Source organism: Rhinopithecus roxellana, chromosome 10, assembly GCF_007565055.1.
Source record: "Rhinopithecus roxellana isolate Shanxi Qingling chromosome 10, ASM756505v1, whole genome shotgun sequence".
In the NCBI taxonomy this organism is placed as follows: domain Eukaryota; kingdom Metazoa; phylum Chordata; class Mammalia; order Primates; family Cercopithecidae; genus Rhinopithecus; species Rhinopithecus roxellana.
In genome coordinates, this window is record NC_044558.1 from 74935043 (window position 1) to 74943243 (window position 8201).

Genomic DNA, 8201 nt, shown 5'->3' on the forward strand with positions numbered 1-8201 from the left:
ATTACTATTTTTAACATAAGTATTAAATATAATTTTGGTTTTTGTCTCACATTATACTGACTCAAGGTTTCTGGTTAACCAGATAGATGCACTTTTCATCTAAAAAGGGAAATTTATGCTACAAATTATATTTTTATTACTTTATTTTAAATTATGGGTGTAGTCCTATGGGTGAGGGAGAACATGAGGCAAATTTTCAAAAGTTTTGAGACCCTAGTCGTCATTATTCATTCATTGGTTCAGTAAATACTTATTGACACTTCCAGGTACCAGTCACTATGCTAGGGATTCAGAGATTAGCAAGACAGTCCTTGTCAGAGCCCTCATGAAATATTTTAGTATATCAATATTAAACAAATGTATGCCTGTTAGATGTTGTGACTTCATATAAATGACTTACTTGTTTTGTAGTATCTTCTCAGCTCTTGTATTTTCTAAGACCACTCTGTTGCAATTTAAGTGATAAGCATATTCTGGCAGCAGGATTCCCTCAATAATACACTTTTGGTTTTCACAATCCTCATTGTTTGGACGAACGGAGGCAAGATGGTGCACTTCCGGGTTCTTCATCCCCCCAACTTTTCCCGCGCGCGCGAAAATGCAGCCGGCGACCCGGGAAGGTGCAGACCAACTAGGCATGCGCCAGGTGATGTCAATCTGAAGAGACCAAGATTTACCTGGTCGCACCTGCGGAACGCCCCCTGACACTCCCGTGCCCCGCCTATTGCCCTCCCACTCCTAGAAAAGCGGCTCCGGACGAATGCCACGCACGGACTTCCCAGCTTCCCCACTGCGGTCGGGACTGCCGGAACTCCGTCCGAGAGCTCCACGGGCGACTCTGTGGGCCTCGTTTGCCGGAGGCCGACACCTCTCCCTACCCACCTTCTTCCCTTGAAGCTAGGTGACCAAAATAAACTTGCAGTTTTGCTCCTACCCTTGCCTTGGTTCTTTTGTGCCTGCTCTGGTGGTCTTAGAAAAACAAATCAGTTGGTGCCGAACCCGGGAGGAGACCCCTCCTCAGGGCCCCCAGGGTCTGGGGAGCCTCCTCCTCCTCCTCGTTCCACGCCTCAGACGGACCAGGACCTGAGACCCGCTTCCCTCACTCTCACGGCCTCGATGGGGTAAGTGCCCTTGTCTCCTCTTTACCTCCCTCGGCCAAAATCCTGCGCAGGTCCGAGGTCCATTTGGAGCCACCATGTGGCTCGGGAGACCCGTTCAGGACGGAGACGTCCGCCTGAAGGTAATCTCCACTTTGGCTCCATGAGCCTCCAGTCTGTCTCTGCTGGTTCCAAAGGACGCTTTGAAGCCAGGCAGGGATCCATTTCCATTTCCATTGTGTCCATTGTGTCGGTAAAGAGGAAACAAATGGGAAACCCCCAGTCCAAATTTCCAAAGAGCACCCCCTTGGGGTGCCTCCTAGCCAATTTAAAAACCTTACAGCTTGAACAAGACCTTAGGAGGAAGCGGTTAATTTTCCTTTCCACTGTGGCGTGATCGACCTCAGCAATTTCTGCCAGTGGCTAGGCAAGTGGTCTGAAATTAATTACGTAGAAGGCTTTTGGGCCTTAAGCTCTCATCCCTATACTCCTCCTTCTCTCCCTGCTCTCTCCAACTCCTCCCTTCCTGCCCAGACTCCTCCTCCTTCCTCTTCCTTACCTACTAGTAATCCACTCAGTCCCGTGCGTCCTTCGGGGCCCCCAACTGGCTGTCTTGAGTCTCCTATCTCTGCACACACCCACTCTAAGTGCCCTGCTGATGCCTCCACTCCTGCCCCACACCCTCCTACAGTGTTAGCGCCTTTGCGAGAGGTGGCTGGGGCGGAGGGGGTAGTCAGAGTACATGTCCCTTTTTCATTGGCCGATCTTTCCAAAATTGAGAAGTGTTTAGGGGATTTCTCAGCTAATCCCACCATCTACATAAAGGAATTTAGATACCTTTGTCAGGCCTATGACTTAACTTGGCATGACCTCCAGGTTATCCTAACCTCCACCCTAAACCCTGAGGAGCAAGAGCGCATCCTAGCGGCTGCCAGGCAGCACGCCAACCAACTACATTTAACTGACGCTGCCATCCCACTAGGGGAGCAAGCAGTCCCCTCGGCAGACCCAGACTGGAACTACCAAGCAAACCAGCCTGGGCGCCGTAGGCGAGACATAATGGTTCAGTGTTTGTTGGCTGGTATGCAAGCAGCCTCAAACAAAACTGTAAATTTTAACAAATTAAAAGAAATTATTCAAAATCCAGAAGAAAATCCAGCCGCATTCTTAAATAGGCTGACTGAGGTTCTAACCCAATATACCTGGTTAGATCCGGCCTCCCCCACAGGGGCCACCATTTTGGCGTCTTATTTCATTTCTCAATCAGCTCCTGACATTCGTAAGAAACTTCAAAAGGTAGAGGATGGTCCTCAGGCACCAATACAAGACCTGGTTGAATTAGCCTTTAAGGTCTATAACTCCAGAGAGGAGACGGCTGAGGCAGTGGGACAGGCATGCCTCAAACAGAAGGCCCAGCTCCTAGCAGCGGCTTTACAGCCCAGTTGTAACCCCAGACCAGAGATCACACACCCCACAGACTCCAAGGCCACGAAAGGAGCCTGCTATAAGTGCGGCAAGGCAGGACACTATGCCAACAGGTGTCTGCAAGGTCCCCGAGTCCCAACACAGCCTTGCTATAAGTGCAAGGCATCAGGACATTGGGCCAATGAATGTCCTAACCCTCGTCCACCAGCAGCCCCCTGCCCTGCTTGCCAGCAGGGAGGACACTGGAAGTCTGATTGCCCCACCCTGAGAACAGGTGCTGCGTCTCCACGTGACCCCCTTTTCCAGGATCCTGGGAGCTCCTTCCAGCTCCTACATCTGGACGACAACTACAACTGAAGGTGCCGAGACTCGGGGACCCCCATCACCCTCGCTGAGCCGCGGGTAACTCTCCTGGTAGCAGGTAAGACAATTAATTTTTTAATAGATAGCGGGGCTACCTATTCTGTTTTGCCGTCCTTCTCTGGACCTAGCCTTCCATCCAATATCTCTGTAGTAGGAGTAGACGGAAAGCCATCCACCCCACGAAAAACTCCACTCCTCAGTTGCTGCCTGGCCAACAACTACTTTGCGCACTTGTTCCTCATTATACCCTCATGCCCTACCCCCTTACTAGGCTGAGACATCCTGAGCACCTTAAAGGCCTCCATATACATTCCCACCAACCCATCCACTCCCCTTCAACCCCCTCATGACCTGTTGTTCATGCTTTGTGCAAGCACACATGCTCCTCCTATATCGCCCCCACCCCCCATCTTCCCTATTTCTGTACACCCTCAAGTGTGGGACACTTCCACCCCGGTCATAGCTGCCCATCACCCACCAGTTCTCGTCAAGCTCAAAGATCCCACTCGTTTCCCAAACCGCCCCCAATTCTCTCTCTCTCCGACACATCTGCAAGGTTTAAAGCCAATTATCACGCGACTACTTAGCCAACATATTCTTGTCCGCACACATTCCCCCTGTAACACTCCAATACTTCCAGTTAAAAAGGCAGATGGAACGTATAGGTTAGTACAGGATCTTCGGCTAGTTAATGAAGCCACCCATCGCACGCACCCTGTAGTTCCCAACCCTTACACCCTTCTGTCCCATATCCCCACCAATTCTACTTATTTTACTGTGCTAGACCTTAAGGATGCTTTCTTTACCATACCCCTACACACAGACTGCCAGTTCCTTTTTGCTTTCACATGGGAGGACCCAGACACACATAACTCCACTCAACTGACGTGGACAGTCCTCCCACAAGGGTTCCGGGACAGCCCCCATTTCTTTGGTCAGGCCTTAGCAAAAGACCTTGCCTCCTGCCCTCTCACTAATAGCAAAGTTCTGCAGTATGTAGATGATCTCCTAATCTGTAGCCCTACCAAACAAGACTCTCTTCTAGACACTGCAACTCTCCTCAACCATTTAGGCTCATTAGGTTATAGAGTATCTAAACACAAGGCCCAAATTTCTTGCCAAACCGTCATATACTTAGGAATTGAAATCACCCCAACAACCCGGTCACTAACTACCGACCGCATGGCCCTAATACGTAACCTTCTTCCCCCTCAAGATGCAAAAGAAATTCAATCCTTCCTAGGTCTAATAGTTTTCTTCAGACATTGGATCCCCAATTTTGGAATCCTAGCCAAACCTTTATACGCCACAGTTAAAGAAACCCCACATGGGCCTTTGTCCAACCCCAAGTTAATCTCGACTCATTTCACCCGCTTAAAAGCTTGTCTTCTCTCACAACCCACTCTCTCACTGCCTGATTTCCAGCGTCCCTTCCAACTCTTTACAGATGAAAGGCAGAAAGTGGCAGTTGGTCTCTTAGCCCAGCCTGTCGGTAACACCCACCATCCTGTGGCCTATTTATCCAAACAGCTAGACCCAACTGTACAAGGCTGGCAACCCTGTCTGCATGCACTAGCAGCGGCAGCCTGCCTGACCCAGGAAGCAAAAAAGCTCATTAGAGGCAGTAATCTAACAGTCCTCTCCACACACCGTCTTCAGGATCTCATCTCTCATAAAAGTATTAGCCACTTAACTCCATCCCGGCTCCAACTTTTCCATCTCTTATTCATAGAAGACCCCACTGTTACTTTAGAAGTTTGCTCCTCTCTAAATCCAGCCACTTTACTGACAGACTCTCTTAAACCACCCCATACTAAACATTCTTGTCCTGAGGTTCTGGAGGCTCAACCCCCCAGCCACCTACACTTGCATGACTGGCCCCTTCAGAATGCACAACTAACCCTATTTGTGGATGGCAGCTCCTTTATCAACCCTCAAGGAAACAGACAGGCAGGATATGCAGTAGTTATCTCTTCCACAGTTTTAGAGGCAAAACCCCTACCACAAGGGACCACATCACAGCAGGCAGAACTCACTGCACTAACTAAGGCACTCCTACTATCAAAAGGAAAAACAGTAAACATATACACAGATTCTAAATATGCTTTTCTAATCGCACACACCCATTCAGTCATCTGGAAAGAGAGAGGGTTTTTAACCACCGGCGGTACCCCTATTATTAACAAAAACCAAATACTCAAACTACTAGATGCACTGTCGGCACCTTCCAAGGTAGCCATTATACATTGTAAAGGGCACCAAACTTCATCTAACCCGGTAGCAGCTGGCAACAATTTCGCTGACGTCACTGCCAAGTCAGCCGCCGGATTTTCCACCCCTAAGCCTCCTTCTGCCTGTTTTCTCTCCCCCCAGTATGCCCGTAATTACACTCAGGAAGAAAAGGCTAAGCTATTACAAAATCCAACAGCCAAACTAACTACAGGTGACTGGATATATATTGATAACAAACTAGTTATTCCTGAAACACAACTCCATACCATTCTAACAGACATACATAATTCTTTAATATAGGACCCAAAGCCTTATATGATTTCCTAAATCCCCTCCTCCACTGTCCAACACTACAAAAACACTTACTTACAATCAACCAGCAGTGCTCTACCTGCCTAAAGGCAAATCCTCAAGGAGCATTGCGTAATCCCCATCCCAGCCATCAACTCAGAGGACACCAACCAGGTGAAGATTGGCAAATTGATTTCACACATATGCCAAGACAAAAAATTCAAATACCTCTTAACCCTTGTGGACACCTTTTCAGGGTGGATCGGGCCTATCCTACCACAGGAGAAACCGCTAACATTGTTGCCTCTATACTCACTGAACATACTATTCCTAGGTTTGGCCTCCCGGTCACTCTTCAATCCGACAATGGTCCAGCATTCATCTCTAAGGTAGTCCAACAGGTGGCAGCCCTCCTACACATCACCTGGAAACTCCACATCCCTTATAGGCCTCAGTCTTCTGGTAAGGTAGAAAAGGCTAACGGACTCATCAAACAGCAGCTCACCAAACTCTCAATCGAAACCCGGCAGTCGTGGGTAACTCTCCTTCCCTTAGCCCTGACCCAGCTGCGGGCAGCACCTTGAAGCCCAACAGGCCTCAGTCCGTTCAAATTAGTCTACGGGAGGCCCCTAACCCTCCAACAAATACCTTCCCTGCCAGCCCCTTTGGCGAACTACCTCCCATATCTCACTCTTCTCAGACAACTCCTAAGACAACACGCTGAGTTAGCACACCCTCCTCCAACAGTCGCCTACAACCCACATCTCTCCTTCAGTCCCGGAGACCAAGTATACATAAAAGATATCCAAGCCAAAGACTTACAGCCCAGGTGGAAAGGCCCATACATTGTCCTCCTGTCTACACATACAGCAGTAAAACTCCTAGGACAAATGCATTGGATTCATATTTCCCAGCTAAAAAGGGCCCCCACCGGGAACAATCAGTGGACATCAGTTCAACTTTCCCCCACTCGCCTCAAACTTACAAAACTTTCTTTACTAGTTCATGCTCCCTGATCCCTGGCGCTTAGCTCGCTTTCTCACCATCCTCTACATAAACCTATCAGACTTTCAATACATAACCCCAGACCCATATCTACCTCCAGACAATAGTCCAGAGCAGTGGTTCTCCCATCTCCTAACCTTCATCGAACATCTCCAGTGGCAAGGGACACTCCATGACTACACTGAAAATGAAGTCTCATTTTATACTTATATTGCTGTTTCACTCATACACTCAGACCTTTGCTAATCCGCCTACTGTATGGCAATTTTTTCTCATCACTGAAACTTGGCCACAAGACAGCCGAACACACTCAGTAGCACATAGTTCTGCCAGTTGTCTTCCTTAAGGCTATCAAACTTCTCTCCGCACAATAGAGACCCCTTTCTCATGGCTCACACTTATCCGCCAAAGGCTAAACTTAACCTACACTGTGAATATAACCAATCTTTCCCACTGCTTCCTCTGTGAGGCTTTAGAAGGCCCCCGCCTAGTGGCAGCCCCCTGCCCAGGGCCTTCAACACAACTGGTCAAACATCCCATAATTCACTCACACTCCAGGCGCCACTATACCAAAATCCAAATAGCCCAATCCTTCCTTTCCATTATTCAACTCCAAATTCATCCTGAGGTAATCATACTCAGGCACCCAATGGAGGCTAAACAGCCCCCATTGGAGGCTATTTCTGGTACAACTGGTCTCTCTCTCTAAAACTCTTAACCATACAGCCATTAACTGATCCCTCTACGTCCCCATGTCCTTGGTCCCCAGTCTAACTTTATACAGCCAGGCAGAAGTAGCAGAGCTTTTCCAGCAACTTTCCATGCCACTACGCCACTTCCGTCAAAAACGGGCTGTTTTCCTCCCTCTAGTTATTGGAATCAGCTGAAAGCTTGGCCTGCCTGCAGTGCCGAACTACTTCAATAGCCCAAGTAGCTGCCCAAAACAGGCAAGCCCTAGGCTTGTTTACAGCTGAAAAAGGAGGCACTTGTCTCTTCCTTGGAGAAGAGTGCTGCTATTATGTTAGCAAGTCAGGCCTAGTAGACACTAACATTCAAACCCTCAATAAAATAAAAAACTGAGATACAGAACCTTAATACCCCAACCTTGCCGGGACCTTCCTTCTGGGTTTTGCCCATATTCCAACAAATGCTTCCATACCACATTCCTATACTAATACTGTGCCTTATTTTATTCATCCGTACGTCCAAATGCCAACCATGGGCCCCGATCTTAACAGCGCCCCTTAACAGCAGGAATTAGCCAAACAGACCACGGCGCCCCTTTATCACTATTATCAATAAAAGGTTGGACTGTTTGGATGAACGGAGGCAAGATGGTGCACTTCCGGGTTCTTCATCCCCCAACTTTTCCCGCGCGCGTGAAAATGCAGCCGGCGACCCGGGAAGGTGCAGACCAACTAGGCATGCGCCAGGTGATGTCAATCTGAAGAGACCAAGATTTACCTGGTCGCACCTGCGGAACGCCCCCCGACACGCCCGTGCCCCGCCTATTGCCCTCCCACTCCTAGAAAAGCGGCTCTGGATGAACGCCACGCACGGACTTCCCAGCTTCCCCACTGCGGTCGGGACTGTCGGAACTCCATCTGAGAGCTCCACGGGCGACTCTGTGGGCCTCGTTTGCCGGAGGCCGACAGACCTCTCCCTACCCACCTTCTTCCCTTGAAGCTAGGTGACCAAAATAAACTTGCAGTTTTGCTCCTACCCTTGCCTAGTCGCTGGTTCTTTTGTGCCCGCTCTGGTGGTCTTAGAAAAACAAATCACTCATGA